Below are 17,561 nucleotides of genomic sequence, written 5' to 3' on the forward strand. Positions count from 1 at the left end.
TTCTGTTAAATAAACAAAGAACACCTCTGATCTGCTCATCTGTACAAGAGTCACTACAGCAGATAGCTTCTAGTGCTGGGCCATATCATACCGTTCACAGTAATACCGGTGTAATGTTGGGCAACGATAAGAAAATGAAATATGGCGATAGAATATGGGTAAAACGCACATGCGCAGTGCCTTTATTTTCATACGCACACGGCAGAAAAAGCATGGCGGCGACGGAGAAGGGGAAGAGCGAAAGCAGATCGTTGAATGAAATGGATGAAGTAAGTGAAAATAAAATAAACAATAAAAGGTGAATCAAATGGACCATTGAGGCAAGGCTGGGATGGTCAATTTGGTAAAGTAAATCTGTTGGGCATCTTTCTTTGTCTTTAGACAACAATTCTGATGCAAAAGAGCCAAACGGGACAGGCAACAAAAAAAATAAATTTAACTGTGAGTAATACGTTATGAAGCTTTAATCGCAGCCGAACCGGTTTACTCAGGAACAAATAAAACACTGAAACAAACCAAACATTAACATTTAGAAGTGATCTAAATGACTTATATATCATGTTTAACCTCAGTAGTGAAATCTCTATTAATAAAAATAGTGTACATGTACATACGTGTACATACCTTAATAAAAACAAGCAGGTGAGATGTTAGAACGCTTTTATTTTTATTGTAGTGGACACTCAATACAATAGACAGCTGCTGGGGTTTGTTTAACCTGAGTAGCAAAAAGACCGCGGGGGGGTTGGAAACGATGTGCCGGGAGTCCGCTGTTCTCGCCGGCTCTAATGATCCTCGACCTCGCTGTCTGCTATGGCAGCGGTCCCCAATTTTGTTATCGTTTTTATCGTTTACTCGGTTTTCCTGGGTCTTTTCACATGTGTTATGAATAAGTCTTCTTTTTTTCGGTACCGGTACTAGTTTTATTTTGTTGTATTTATCCGCGACACCTTAAAGGCCGGTCTGTGAAAATATTGTCGGGCATAAACCGGTCCGTGGTGCAAAAAAGGTTGGAGACCGCTGTGGTATGGAGCTGGCGGGTCACAGACGTCTCCGAAAACGTCGGAGCGCGTTTGGAAATATATGACATCTTGATAAATCGAGCAGATATTTGAAGTTCACACAGCTACATTCTCGCTTGAAAATAACTTAAAAGTTAATTTTGTGACCCAGAAAGAGTAATATGTAAAAGTTTTTAGCCCCGCTCGTCCGCCATTGCCGCGTTTGAGTTTTGGACGAAATGCATTCTGGGATATTTAGCTGTACTAAGTCCACACAAGTCACCACCGATGCATGCTTGGTAAAACGGGCGGAGCGAGAACACATCCGGGACTTTTTCGCGTTCTCGGCTTGATGCGTACTTCGAATTGGAACAGTACTTGGTCTCCGACTGATGACGTGTCACGAGTACACGAGAACGCAAGTACGCACAAGTACGCATATTGAGACAGGGCCTTTGTTGCCCGAGAGCACTTCAGCAGAGTAGATCTGCAGTCAGGACTGCTGTCGTGGCTGGGAAGTGGCTGCAGGTTGCTGCCCAAGTTCCTGGTTCTTGGCCACGACACACACCCTGGGTTGCAGGGTGTTCTCCAACAGTCACTTAAGGCTGACACTAAAAGTGACACCCATGTTAAAGTTTCCAAAGGCAAAGCCTGGTGGGAAAAAAGAAAAACTAATTGTGCCTTAATTTTGCCTAATAGCTCACAAAAATGGATTAAAGCTTAGAGAAAGGGGCGTGGCCACACTGTTGTCAGTTTCACCTCCCAACCTGGCCCGTGCCGTCACTCCCTCAATATCTGATAACCTGCTGACCAGAACATCCAAACGTCAGAGCAGGCTCAGTCTGCTACTGATGAACTTTACACTCATTACTCTGGTTCACCTGTGGCTCCAAAAATGTCCAAAAAGCCACAGTGGAGTCCAAAAACATGAATCTGTGATTTTGTAGTTGCTACATCTATCTTTTAAGGCCATTCCCAGTGGGTGGGGTGTCACCCCCATCAAGGCTGACTGCACTCTCCAAAAGAAAGGCAGGAATTCTTTCATGGTTGGACTGTGAACCGTCTCTCTCAGGGCCATTCATTTATCCTGTCTGTGAGCCTCTCACATACGGGAGTGTGTGCACGCGTGTGTGTGTGTGCACGCGTGTGTGTGTGTGTGCGTGCGTGCGTGCGTGCGTGCGTGTGTGTGTGTGTCAGGTCAGGTGTTGAGTGTCCAAGTGAGTACCAGCAGAGCGTAATAGAGACGGGCTGGGAAAGCAGCAGGTCTGACACCAGTGGGCTCCATGATAAATGAGAGCTTTGACAAATGGACCTTAATCCCATACATGCACTACTGCTTCTTTCGTGTGCAGTGTAACACAGTGACTGCAGTGCTGCAAGAGTGCATGATTTAAAAAAAGAAAAGCGCCCATGCCTTACTGTTCGAGACGCTTGTGATCAGAGATTGATGTTAAAAGACAAGCGTGCACTGAAACAATAACGGTGCCCTGTTTCTGCTCTCGACAGCCGCTCTGCAGCCGCTCACCTCGACGGGCACAAACAAGCTCTGATACAGCACCAAATGGTGAAGAAAGCCTACAGGTGTGTGTGTACCTGTCCCTCAGCCCCGTGCTGCTCCCACAGCAGACGCGAGCCGTGGGACACATGAGGGTATGTTTATCTTTGCTGGGCATGTAGGCGCATACTCATTGGACCGAGGGCCTGTTTGCAATTTTTACACCCCCCACCCCCTTCTTTCCTATGTGAGAAAACAAGTTGTTATTATTATGACTCAAATGGTGGATACACCTTTTTGGCACAGGGAAGCGGGGCAGCACGGAGGAACAGTAATGCTCAAAAAATGAAAATAAGTGGAAAGTTGTCCAGTTTCTTTTTGCCAACGCTGACTTTATTAGCTGTCTGTATGTGTCCATAAATATTTATAAACAGTGTAAAACTGCAGGCAAGGCGGGGCCCTGAAAATGGGGGCCCAGTTTTGCCCTGGCATTAATCTTTGAGTCATTAACATTGAGGGGGAAATTATTAGTGACAGGCTTAAGGAAATACATCATGCTTCAGGGTCAGTGGGGCTCCCCAAAGGCATAATAAAGGGAGGAGAGGTACACCAGTGATACCTGGAGCCTCTAGCTCTGCAAGCGCTCGAGTTGAGTGTATAGTTAAACTGAAATGAGCCTTTTGTTTGGTTAAAAAAAGCAGACAGGCAATATAACAAGTTTCTAACAGGGAAAGGTCCTGTATTAGGACGCAGCTGTGACAGTGTGGTATAATATACCCAGTGGACTGTGTCTGCACTTTGGGAAAAACAAATAATACTGTAGTTCCAAACTTGTTTCATTTTTTCCTAATTTTGTGCCAGTTCACAACACAAAGGCACAATAATAGAAAGAAACAACATGTACAACCCTACAGTACTACAGACAAAGCATCAATGCTGGACTAGGACCCCATACTGGGACTAACATGCATCTTCATCGTGGTCGTATTTAGTCTTCTTTCCATTGCAGATAATAAAGTGTTTTCTTACTGAGTCTGAGGATAATTGTTAAAGGCACTGAACTTAAAGTCGGGTTCTTATTCTATACTACCCTCTCCAGCAGAAGCATTGATTTTATTTCAGTTTATCGGAAGCTTCACTTGTGTTTACAGTGTTGACTGAAGCGAACGAGTCTCTTACTGTAAAAATATAAAACTGCTGTATGACGTTACAGTACAATACTGTCAGCTGTTGGGTTGTCATGCTGTGATCTCCAACAGCTGATTACCATGAAAATCCATTGCAAATTAATGATTTGAATATTTATATTCAATCAAGTCTTTGTGCTGCAGAAACACAATCACTGAAGTAACGACGACTGTTGAAAATGAAACAGTGTTGTTGAACCTAATATCCTGCGTCTTTACAGCTAATTGGTCCAATGTAGAATAAACTGGAGTCCAACAATCCACAGATTTATAAAACATAAAATATCAAGTCAAGATTAGCACCAAGAAAAGCCTTAAAAACAAAGTGTCTCATAAACTTGCAGCTCTCTGGCAGGCAGCAGCCTGGTCTTTGCCAACCATTCATACTCGACCATTTCACACCATATCTGACATGTTAGTGTTTCATTATGGACATCTGCCAAGAACAATTTTACTGGGCCAATTAACAAGCCTACAGAGAGCCGCGGCGTGCAGGCAGGCGAGCGGAGTTGATGATTTGATTTACTCGTTGCCTTTGTGAAATGTGCCGATTCACCGCTTTGATGAGTTTTCTGTCACGCAGCATCACATCGGCACATGCCAGAAATGCCAGAAAGCATCACTCAGCGAAACTCTTCAGCAAGCTTCCACATGTGGAGGAGCATTTTGTCCTCCCCCTATATACTCAAACGCCACCATTAAGCACTCAAAAGTCCAACGTGGCCAACGTGTCCTCCTGCAACATCCGAGGTTTTTTCCTTTTTTTACATTAGCAAAACACAATGTAGCAACCAAGCACACCCAGCACCCCTATACAGAGCTGCGAGGAAAGCTTAACTGCTCATATTGAACATGTGGGGAAGCACCTGCTCGCAATCCACTCTGTTACTCACTCAAGCAGGTGTTTCCTTAATCATATATTACGTGACACGGCTGTGCAGAATATTTCAGCGCAGCTGCACGCATGCTCCTGAACACCGCTTTGTAAATGCACATCAAGTTCTACCTGCAACATGACGTGTCCCTGCAGCCGTCTGTTCTTTTCTTACTGCTCTTTTACCCCCTCCTCTACACCGCACAGCCAAACTATTGGCTATCTGTGTCACCGGCTTCAGGCCGTTTACGTCGCTTGGAGCCTGATGGTGCACGGGAACAGAGACCGCCTTCAGCACAGTTTTGTTTTCTCACACCTCCCACCAACATGTAGCTATTAATTGTGATGTAGTGCCCTGGAGTTTAATCTTAATGAGCAGAGATGGAAACAACACGAGGCTCAGGAGAAAAAGACAATGACTTCAAATCGTTTTTAACAACACATTAAATAACCGTTTGCGTACAGTGGCACCATCAGCAGAACAAGTTGGCATTTAGCCTAAAACATGGCGGTGCGGCCTCAGCTGCAGGCTTTCAGTCTTGGTAAGAAACTCATTAAGAAGAAGTAAAAACACCCTCCCACATATATGATGCTGTGCATCACTTTCCAGCCAATGGTTGGACATCTCCTCACATAGAGCAGGTAACCCTCTGGTATATTTACTGCATTGTTGGCAATTAACAGTTGTCTTTATTCCCACTGCTTCAGTTTCTCCTGTCAAAGTTGAGGTAAATTTAACTCAGACCTGCACAATAAGCAGTTAACTTTAGCTGCATGAATTATGGCAGTGAGTGGGTGTTTTTGACCATGTTGCAGGAGCAACAGCCCATCATCAGCACCCACAGCAGGAAGAGACTTACAGCCACCCACAGCTCAGAACAGGGCGGACGCTTCTTTGTGATGAGAGAAATTACATTTTTTACAACGACAAGCTGGTCACCAAATAGCTGAGTGTGCAACAAACAGATAGCACACAAGAGCAAAGTGCACCAAAGTTGATTTGAAAATGACAGCCAGCTGCGGGGTTGCAGACCTGGTCCCAATATTTGAAATCAACCATTTCGAATGGCAACAGCATCACAAGCTCGATGCACAGTCGCAATAATCTGGTCTCTAACCACAGCTTGACAGAGTAATGGAGCCACACTGGTGATCCAGAGACACTCGCAGCTGTAACAGTTACAGATTTATGCACTGAAACCTTTTACAGCTTTTGCTGACTTTATCTGGGCTTCAGCTGAAAAACACTGAGCATATCTGAGCTTTTAGGGAAGAACACGGCTGTGTTTGATGCGAGTGTTTGGCCCATGACGAATATTATTTGCTTCCTTTTGTCTTTGGTTCGACACTTCTTGGTAACAAAATTGAGAAACAGAGAGGAGCTCTATACCAACCTCTGTTATTAACTAATGGTTAGTACAGAAAGACAAAACAGAACAAGAGTAGTTTGAGTGAGGCCTTCACTAAAACATCCTTCATGTAAAAACTGAACATAAGTCGAGTTTAGTTGGAGTTCTTAGACAAACTCCACAGTTTTCAAAGATTTGAGTCTGACAGTTGGTCCAGAATTCCTGCGACAGAACAACGTGCAGAGTGTTTATTGGCAAACCAGAGTCTTGTGCTTCCTGAAGCCCATCTTTAAGCCTCGACTGACATCAGGTGATCCGTCAGCCTTGCGTGAGCTCTGCTCAGAGCGTCTTTCTCCTCTGAGCTGGCCATTGTTGTGGGGGCTGATAAATATTTACTCTTCCCAGCTTGGCAGGGAAAGGGGGTGGGGGTGGTGTGTGTGTGTGTGGGGGGGGTCCCATTGTGGCAGAGGGGTCAGAAGCTGACACAACAGTGGGATCCTTCCTTCCCTACTGGCACCTACACTCTCAATACACTGAGCTGTGAGCTGGGACAGATCCACTGCCACTAATCGATTGTGCTGGGGACGTCAGGACAATACAGCAAAGAGGATCCACAACAGGACACAACGCAGAGTGAAAGGAAAGAAGCATCAGTAACTAATTACTGATTACTTCCCCAAAAAAGTAATCCTGTTACTTTACTGATTACTTATTTTCAAAAGTAATTAATTACCTAGTTACTTTTTAAAAACAAGATTTACAACCTGAATAGGTGATAAAGCGATAGATCTTTCAGCCCAATTCTACTTTTTCTGCATAATCCATCATACAAAATGTAATCAAATGGAAAAGTCTCTTTTTAAAACTTGTTTTATTAGTTTTAATCTTTTAACTTTATGCATCAAGCAAAAATGTAATTATCTGCAACATTCTCTGACTGGAAGAAATTAGTTTAACATTTAAACCTTTTTTCTGCACATTCCAGCTCATAAAATAAAATATTTTGTGTGTTTACACTCAGTCTTTCAAATAGATGCAAGTAAAACACAGCAGAAAATAAATAAAGTCAAAGACTCAGCGGTCCTGTTGCTCTATTTTCACCTGTAAAGCAGGACTGGGGCAGGCGGAGGGTTACCCTGGTGCAGGTGTGCCGCGGTCAGTGGAAGAATCCGCGAGTTTCTCTGTGAGTTTCCCATTACGTCGTAGCTACTCGGTGCTTGTTGGAAGTTTAGGGGTTTTTTCGCTGTAAAAAGAAGTTTTCTTCCCACGCACAGCGGACACTAATGTTTTTGTCACTTTTTATGGAATCAAACTCAAAGTAAGGTCAGTACTTCCACGCTTTAAACGCTGCACGCTCATACTCTCTCCTGCACTCGATATGTGATCCATTGTTGATCTGCACACAGCTGTTGTCACGAACGTCGCACTCGCTTACGTCACTGTCGTGAGACATTCTCGCAAAAAAAAAATCACGGTTTTAGTAACGCAGTAACGCAGCGTTCCTACGGGAAAGTAACGGTAATCTAATTACAGTTTTTGCAATAGTAATCCCTTACTTTACTCGTTACTTGAAAAAAGTAATCAGATTACAGTAACGCGTTACAAGTAACACGTTACTGCCCATCTCTGAACTCGAGGCTTCAAAACATGATGTCACAGTGGCTACATCCATCTTTTACACCAGGGGCAGCACAACTAAAATGCCTATACATCCGTCCTGAACCTGAAGCATTTGGGATTTTTGGGAACACAAATATCAAGAAACATCCATCAATATACAGATATTGATACAGATACAGTCTACGTTCTTCAGTATGTTTCGTCTCTGAAGCTGGACACTAGATGGAGAGCTTGACGATCCTGTCACACCGCACTGGGACAAGTACATATGTAAGCATGTATTAAATGTGTGCTACACAACCATTACTCTCTATGCAGACATTTGGCAGGATCCAACATCTGGTACAACTCCACCTGCATTGGTGATTTCATCCGCATCATTAAATTCCCATCTAGTAAGTATATTGTATGTTTTTCCTTTAACAACCTCATGAGATGAGGCCAGATAGGTTATGCCTCACATTTTTCATATTATTGCAGGAAATGCTCAGATATGCGAGTAATACAGTAACATGATTTCATCAGGATCCTTTTCAGAAGTGAATGTACATGTAACATCTGATGCTTTAAACACGGATCCAGCAGAAACAATAAACGCACATATTCTAAGGATTTATTTGTCTGATCGTAACAGGAATAAAAGACACTCTTGACGGCTTCCTTGTTTACAAGGGGTCACTACAGTAGCTCGCATTCTGGCAGATGTTGTAAGTCGGATGCTTATCCTGACACAAGCCCAAAGGAAATCTGCGTCTCGTCTCAGGATCGAACCGGGGGATCTTGTTAGCCAACTGTGTAAATCACAAGCCCACTAGGACTATTGAGCTTAAACGGTTCCAAATATCTGGAAAAACTGAACTGAGAACTTTCATAGCATCTACTATTGATCACCAACCAAGACTCTATCAGAACCATCCAACATGTTTCAATATTAGCAGTTTCTCACACACATCTCTTTTCCTCTCAGATGTGGCTTCATTACACAGAGAAAGGTTAATCGTAAATCAAACTCAGCATATTTCAGGAAAAATCATATTCTGGCTGGAGAGCTGCCTCCAGCTGAGCTTGTGCACTGATGTCATTTTACTACACCTGCATCTTGTTATTGCAACAAGTGCTGTTTTTCTAACGTGTCCCTAACAATCACATCAAGAAACACAACAGATTATTAAAATCAACAAATCATAAAGTTTAACGAAGACATCATCCCGAGCCATCGCAGCTGAAGCCTCTAATGAAGCCGACAGCGAGCGACTGGCTGCCAACGTGAGGCCGTCAGGCATGAACTGGCTGCCAGCAGCAGGCACACTGTAGCCCAGACAAACATCCCCAAACCATTCATTAGGCTAATGAAGCCCGGTGGATCACCCGAGGCCTCGGATGACGAAGCAGCAGTCGTTTACAACTCTCCACGATCAAAGTTAAGAAAGCTCTGTTTTGTGTGTTGGCTGAGGGAGGCACAATGAGTTGGCTGCCAGGCTCAGCCCAAACGTACAGTCAGCCTAGTAATCAAGGGTTCCCATGCACGAGACAGTCAACACAGCTGCTCATGCAGAGCGGGGAGGGTGGATCTGTCATTGGTTACTGGAAGACTGAGTGAGCAAGCTAAAAAACATTAGTCCAAAGCACGAAAGGATTTTAACGTCATCTCTAGACACCTTTATTTGGGTTGTACGTGTCTAGTGTTTGGCATTCAGACAAAACCAATGGAAAGTGGTGATGAATGGAATCATTGTTTTGGTGAACTTTGCATGAGCGTTAAAGGTCCAGGTTTTCTTGCTAGCTTTTAAGGATGGATGGCAACAGTCCCCAAAACATCGCTCACATTAAAAATAAAAATAGCAGTAACCAAATGAACCATCAGAGACAAGCATGCCATGTTGAGACCATTCGGTTGGGTTACAGACTAAACTAAAGGATCATCAGTTATTACCCACACGTCACAGTGTAACATACAAAACAATGAAAACACGGCTAACTGACTTACATTATTGGGCCAGCTTTAACACACTGCTTTCAGCGGTGCAACAGTATTTCATTTAAGAAAGCGAGATGGAGATAATGGTAAATGGCCTGTATTTATATAGCGCTTTACTAGTCCCTAAGGACCCCAAAGCGCTTAACATATCCACCCATCCACACATTCACACACTGGTGATGGCAGCTACGTTGTAGCCACAGCCACCCTGGGGCGCACTGACAGAGGCGAGGCTGCCGGACACTGGCGCCACCGGGCCCTCTGACCACCACCAGTAGGCAACGGGTGAAGCGTCTTGCCCAAGGACACGACGACCGAGACTGTCCAAGCCGGGGCTCGAACCGGCAACCTTCCAATTACAAGGCAAACTCCCAACTCTTGAGCCACGATCGCCCATAATGGTGTTAAATATACTTCACTAAAATTACAATCAATTTCTTTCCACAAGTCAAAATTTAAACAGTACAGGCTCTAAAATTTACTCCAAGTAAGAGAGAAAAAAGTTGCTCCTTGAAGGACGACAATAAAATAATATCAGGATACAAGAATACAATGTTTGTTTTCACTTTAAGTGATAACGCTGAATCAAAAGTAACAAGCCTGTATTAAAAACAGCAGAAAGTACAGAAGTTTGTGTAAATAAGAAGTTGTCAGAAAAATAAATAATAAAGTACAGATTATAGTGTGAGGTGTGAAACTGGGTGTGGGTCACAATCAGCCAGAGTTTCGGGTGTGTTCATTGTGAAACCTGGCCCCACCTTATCATGTGAATTCCTGAGGTCAGATGGCCCAGGATGTGAGTGGGCGTTAAGGCGTCTGGGAAGGATCTCAAAACTGGATTATAGATGGCAGAGAGTTGGTGTCGTAAGCCCCGCCTCTGTTCAAAGATGGTCGCTCACAGTGGACATAGATGCTTCTTTCACTCCTCTTTCAAACCATCTGTCCTCTCTGTCCAAAATGTGAACATTGGCATCCTCGAAAGAGTGTCCTTTATCCTTAAGATGCAGATGGACAGCTGAGTCTTGTCCTGTGGAGGTGGCTCTTCTGTGTTGTGCCATGCGCTTGTGAAGTGGCTGTTTGGTCTCTCCAATGTAGAGGTCTGGGCATTCCTCGCTGCACTGTACAGCATACACCACATTGTTAAGTCTGTGTTTTGGCGTTTTGTCTTTCGGGTGAACCAGTTTGTCTCTGAGTGTGTTGCTGGGTCTGAAATACACTGGGATGTCGTGCTTGGAGAAAACTCTCCTGAGTTTCTCTGATACACCGGCTACATAGGGGATGACAATGTTGTTGCGTCTGTCCTTCTTATCCTCCCTCGCTGGTGTCTGGTCTTCTTTTCTCTGCCTCTTTGCTGACTTTAAGAACGCCCATTTAGGATAGCCGCAGGTTTTGAGTGCTTCCTTTACATGTGTGTGTTCCTTCTTTTTTCCTTCAGGCTTAGAGGGAACATGTTCTGCCCGGTGGTGTAGGGTCCTGATTACTCCAAGTTTGTGTTCCAGAGGGTGATGGGAGTCAAAGAGGAGGTACTGGTCCGTGTGTGTGGGCTTCCGGTAAACTTCGATGTTGAGGTTGCCGTTCTCTTCAATGTGCACAGCGCAGTCCAGGAAAGGCAAACAGTCGTCCTTTGTGTCTTCCCTGGTGAACTTGATGTTTTTATCCACAGCGTTAATGTGCGCAGTGAAGGATTCCACTTCTTGTGTCTTGATTTTGACCCAGGTGTTGTCCACATATCTGTACCAGTGGCTGGGTACTCTTCCTTTGAAAGACCCAAGAGCCTTCCTTTCCACTTCCTCCATGTAAAGGTTGCTACAATAGGTGACACGGGGGAGCCCATGGCACAGCCATGTTTTTGTCTGTAAAAGCCTTCGTTGTACTTGAAATATTTAGTGGTGAGGCAGAGGTCTAACAGTGTGCAGGTCTGATCGGGTGTGAAGTTGGTCCTGTCCTCCAAGGAGCTGTCTTCTTGTAGTCGTTTTCTGACAGTAATCTTGGTAATAAATCTTGAATAATAGCTCATTAACCTTTAGCTTAAACTTTAAGTTAAAAGAAATAACAGAAATGAGAGTGCACATGCACATAGCTCTACAAAGGCAGAATATCATCTGTTGCATTAGCAGAATAACTGAGCTACAATGGCAGTCTATTTTTGTTTCGAAGACATTTTTTCTTGTGCTAAGCACGATCTTTTGTTACGACCGTGTATTACTACCAAAGCTGGCCACATATGTTTCTGCACGCTGTAGCTCATGCAGTAGATTTAATACTATATTAACAAGAGAGGATATCTGTAAATTGCTTTGGTGTGGAAACTCTGACATTAGCTCCGGTTCTCAGTCTGATGAAGCTGTAGCCTCCCACAGATATGACCGGGTTGGCGGGTGGATGATTTCCGGGCTTGGCGCAGGGTTGGTGGTGGAGGATTAAGTGGGTGTCATGATTCGGCTGTGTGGCAGGCAGGAGAGGACCCAAACGCAAACTCACGGAGACAAAACATAAGCTAAAAGCTAAACATAAAGTATACCAGGAACCACGGGGAGAATCACACACAGCATGAGGGAGACTACGACACTGACAAAGAGAAACACAGAGCTTAAATACACAGAGGGATAACGAGGGAATGAGACACAGAAGGAGAGCACAGCTGGGAGTAATCAGGCTGGACGAGACAGACGCAAAACTAGAAACACTCACATGAGACACGGACCTTCAAAGTAAAACAGGAAACACAATGACTGAATTCTAAAACACGCAAACTTAACAGCAACTGGAGAGACAGAACATAGGAACCTGAAACATGGTACAACACATCACAGTGGACATAACATGGAACACAGGGAAGCCATATAACAAAGCCAAAGAGCTAAACCTAAGATAACCATAACAGACCTAGGGAAACAAGAAACAGTACATCAAAGGACTCAAAACATAAACCATAATATAAAAGCACAGGATCTCTTCCAAATAAATAGGAAACATAATGAGACGCAGACATGACAACCAGAACTTGACAAGGTAAGACACAGACATGAAACACACGAAGAGCAGGGGAGACTTAACATGGGTTGGAAACACGAGGGGGAACTAATAAGCAAATGAACATAGGAGGCCTAATGAGCTTAACATACTATAAACATCAAGATGAACTAAAACTCAAAACACTGGGTCCTAAGACCCAGGATCGTGACAGAGGGATTTATACTTTTGCATTAAATGTGCACCATAGGTATGCTGTAATAGCAAACCTTTCAGAAATCCCACTCTTTAACCTCCTAAGACCTGAACTCTTCCACAGCAGCATTTTTAATTTCTCTTTGATTTTTGGGCTGATTGGGACCTGATGAATGTAAAAACAAAGAACTACCAGATTTATTTTTTTTTACCTGATTTATTATTTTTTTTGCCTGTCCCATTTGGTTCTTTAGCCGTCAGAATTGTTGTCTGAAGACCAACAAGGAGACCCGATGGATTTATTTTGCCAAATGGATCATCGTGGCATTGCCGTATTGGTCCATTTGATCGACCTTTGTTTTTATTATTTATTTTATTTTATTTTCAGTTGTTACAGATGGGACAGACATGAGTGAGGGATAGGAAAGGGAGAGAGAAAGAGGAAGGAAAATTTAAACAGAAGGGGAGAGGGACAGTGAGAGAGGGAAAAAAAATCTCCTGGATCACCTGTGGAGAGAGAAATAGAAAACAAGCAAAAAAAAAAAAAACCAAAGCAACATACTAAACACAACAGCATCGCATTAATCTAGCTGAGTGTAAACAGCAGTAAATACTAAATATTGAATGTTGTTGTGCAGCACGCAGGACAGACAGCGCACAATGTGCTTTGAAGTAGCAGCCAGGAAAGGTGTAGTTTAAGTCTACGAACAGTGAACACCCGTGTGCACACCTGTGTGGATCAGCGCGCTTGTATTCAAAAGGTTTCCCCATGTAATGGTCTGCAAGAGGATGTAGAGAGCCATAGCCCCGCCCCCCAGGGCATGAAGCAGGCATGGAGGAGATCCAGGCTCCAGACATCCAGAGGCCCCAGAGTGCGAGAGCCCAAGGAGGACCGCCGGAGGGGCATCCGTGCCACCCTCATGGGAAGGGCTGAGGATCCCCAGACGAGGCGTCACCCAGTAGCCACCGAGCAGAAGCTAGAGGGGGCTGCACCGGCATGCCCGCCGACTCTGCCGGCAGCCAGCTGTGCCAGAGTGAACCGAGCCGCAGGCCCAGAGGCCGGAGGCCTGAGGGTCCCCCGCACCCCGGAGGAGGCCTGACCGAGCAACAGGCGCCAGGCCCACCAAGTAGCCACCGGGAGTGAGCTGATTTTTGTTTCTAACAAAATGAGAGCCACATATGAGGACATTCGTTTAAAATTTCAATAGAACAGTAGCAGCATAATGTCCTCGTAAGTAGACATCAGGCCCTTGTAGAGCAAAAGTGAGTATTTCAGAATCAGAATCGTGTTTATTGGCCAGGTATATGCACAGACACATACAAGGAAGTTGGTTCCGGTAGATGGTGACTCTCAAGCACAGCAATGTAAATCACACACACGTGTCTATATATACACACACATTACACATGCATACACATACATACACAAAGCTGTGTAAACCAACTATATATAACCAATCTAAACTTATATACATAGAATACAGGATGACAGAAATGAAATGAGGTGGAATGAATACTACAGGATGTACATAAGGTGCAGTTGCAGTCGGGCAGTGGAAGCAGTGTGACAATTTGGTCTAAATAACCCCAAATGTGATGTCCACATATGTGGACGCCAGGGGCCCGTTCTTCATACGTCGCTTACTACATCCAAGATCAAATGACACATCCAAGACCAAATCATCGCGCTAACCGTGAGCTCGCTAATCCGGTTCTCCGAACTCACCTGCTGTTGGCGATTAGTACAGCTGGATGAAGTAATGTGAGATCACTGGGTGGCCCAACAGGGGCTACGCATCGATAGTAGAAACATTGATCGGCAACCCTCTGATTGGTCGGCGACAATGTCGAAGGAGAGCGCTTGATGTTTTTCGGCAGCAGAGCAAGAACTCTTGAGTGAGGGATTTCAGGAGTTTCAGAGTTTAATTAAAACGCAAGGGAACACTGCAAAGGCTGCAAAAGCAAGGAGAGAGGGCTGGCAGGAAGTTGCTGACAAATTAAACTCGTAAGTAATTCAATAATAACAATAATAATGGAGTGGATTTATATAGCGCTTTTCAAGGCACCCAAAGCGCTTTACAATGCCACTATTCATTCACTCTCACATTCACACACTGGTGGAGGCAGCTACAGGTGTAGCCACAGCTGCCCTGGGACAGACTGACAGAGGCTGCCATATTGCGCCATCGGCCCCTCTGGCCAACACCAGTAGGCGGTAGGGTAGATTTATTATATTACACGATATTATCCAATATTATATTACATTATATTATAATATGTTATATTATATCCCCTTTCACATTAGAGCCACAACAGGACCCACTAGAACATGGGAACAAGTAAAAGTGAAATATAAGAATATTCTACAGAATGGTAATATTTATCACTTATATTGCTTGTCGTCTCTTGGAAAGAGACCCTGAAATAATCTGTTTGTTTGTTTATAACAGCAACCAAGAAAAGGGCAGAGCAAAAAAAGACAGGTGGTGGTCCTGCACCCCCTCGTCAACAAGTTGGTTAAGTAAATAATACCCTCACGGGAATATCGATGTCTCTCTATGAGCACACTGTCGCGCTGAGCTAAAGGATCCTGTCTGTCCCGCAATATACGCTGAATCCTGAAAACTCTCCTTATCAATCTTGCACCTTCCGCAATGGGTGGCTCGCGTATACGGACAGGACATGGCTGCGACAGACTTCCCAAATCCACCTTCGCTTTTATAGCCGTGGTCTCTCATCTTGATTACACGAAGTAATTTACAATTACTACTCTGAAATATGAATTACATTTGTAATAATCACATACATGTAATAGAATGTTAATAGTACATTTCCCTTTTTTAGGGAATGACCTGTATGTATCTGTGTGAAATCAATAAAAGGATCAAGTGCTGCATTATCTTTAGTTACATTGATGTTATTTATTTATGGTGAAACAGTGGTGGAATATCGCTGTTGCTTTCGTATGAATGACGCGGACATACCTGCGTGGCCGCGATCTAATCCTGTTTACATAAAGTAAACCTGCTCCCCAGCAGGTTTATGCTTACGGCTCTGTTGCTATGACAGCAAGTCCCGGATGAGCTTCGGGGAACCGAACGATCCAGGATCACGCGAAATCGTCAACAATCAAATCCAGCTAACTTACTTAGCGAGGTACGAAGAACGGGCCCCAGGTCCTGGGAGGTTAAGTTGACATGCACCTCCCTAAAAAAAACAAAAAAAAAAACAAACTAACTACATGTTTCAGCACTGCAGCCAAAAGCTGATTGATCAATTCATTATTTCCTGTTCTGCATTTCTGGCTGTTGCTTCTATTACAATTTTCAGAAGCGAATAGAAGACAAAAGACCAACTTGAAGACAGGAAGTCCACTGCCAAAGGTGTAGAGCAACACAAGTCCACCATGCACAGGTACAATTACTAGCAATGGGGTCAGCCACTTGCACAGGCTCTACGTAATTCAAACTGAATCAAAGCTTTACTGATGGCATCAGAACCAATGATGGCTTTTTAATCTGCTGTCAGGGCTACGTCATGCTGGTGATGGACATTTTGCACTTTGCTGAATGAGCACCAGTTCATTAGGCGGTCTCTTATAAACAGCACCATCAGCCACACTAGCCGTGTGTCTCGGTTTGCACAGCTCTTCCAATCTGTGTGTACGCCTAGTGTGTTCACAGCAATGTACAAAGCAGCTCAACACGGCAGCACAGCTAGCATTTTGGAGGTGTGACTACAGATCCATGTGGACAGGTAACACTGGTTAATATACTGGTAGAAGTACAAATGCTGTGTTTTACTGTGTTTGCAACACAGACTGAGTGTAAAAGAAAAATGTGCAAACTCAGAGATGCGTGCGTGCGAGAGATTTCCTGCGTATAAAAGGCTGCACTGCTCCCTGAGCTTAGACTTACATGTCAACATGAAGTCATACATTGGACAGTGAGTAAACAGATACAGTTGATCCTGTCTATACCGTTTTTCTCGGTGGGACTGGTCATACCCCACCACACAGAGATATGACCACAAATCATTGCAAATGTTTTGAAATAAAAATTAAGCTTCATTTGCACATCAGCGCAGCCAGAAAGACATTTAAAAAATATCAAAAAATGAGAGACATGTTTTTTCCATGAATCCATCATAGGGGTGTATGGGGGCACTGTGAGCCACGGATAAACAGCTTGTACCTCACTCACTGACCCAGTTGTAGCGCGGTGAAGAACAAACATCCTCCCCTTCAACTAGAAGCTTGTCTGAACTCGCCATACAGAGGCGGGGGGAAATGAAGAGGTCCAGCAATAGCTGCGTCACAGAGCAGTTCTTCCCTCCGTGCACGTTTTCCTTATTAGACTGCTCGTGATTACAGGACACTGATGAAAGGCTCCCGACTTTTCCCATTCTGATTGTTGGTTAGTTAGAGGCTTTTAAATGGTTGCTGACATGACGTCATGCAGTAAAGCTGAAATTAGGACCTCATGAACAAAAAACACTGCATTTGAATTGGAAAAAAGCCCTGATTAAACACCAGCTTACAGTTTTGTTGTGGACGTTGTTATCATTACCTTCCAAAAAGCAGTTACAGACAGAAGAGCAGTTACTGATCCAACAGCACCCTTAGACAAGTCGAAGTGCCAAAAACAACCGCCCCCGGTGGCCACATGAGGCCGACTGCAAACACCGGTCAATCCTCCAACTCCCGTGTTAAACACTAAACATGTTTATAGGCAGCTACAAATAACAGTGTGGTTTATATCACTAACTTCCCTCTTCATCAGCTTCTTCATCAGCTGTACACGGCTGATAAAACAACAGGAAAACAACTTGTAATATACAGAGACACATAAAGTCTGTAGAACTGTATCCATGGTTTAATATTAACACCT

At 44.0% G+C, this 17,561-nt stretch overlaps 1 protein-coding gene across 5 annotated transcripts in view; it reads right to left on the reverse strand.

Annotated features, from left to right (window-relative positions):
- The window catches only part of disp1 (dispatched homolog 1 (Drosophila)), a 120,424-nt gene that overhangs the window by 53,106 nt on the left and 49,757 nt on the right, over window positions 1-17,561 (reverse strand). For 2 of the 5 annotated variants that reach the window (XM_076873598.1, XM_076873599.1), the window contains exon 4: window positions 10,263-15,879. The exons of the other annotated variants lie outside the window; for them this stretch is intronic. The gene's annotated coding sequence lies outside the window, so the exon portion shown is untranslated. The remainder of the gene's footprint in view (window positions 1-10,262; window positions 15,880-17,561) is intronic. 5 annotated transcript variants of the gene reach the window in all.

The sequence above is a fragment of the Maylandia zebra genome, linkage group LG15 (assembly GCF_041146795.1).
Source record: "Maylandia zebra isolate NMK-2024a linkage group LG15, Mzebra_GT3a, whole genome shotgun sequence".
NCBI lineage: Eukaryota > Metazoa > Chordata > Actinopteri > Cichliformes > Cichlidae > Maylandia > Maylandia zebra.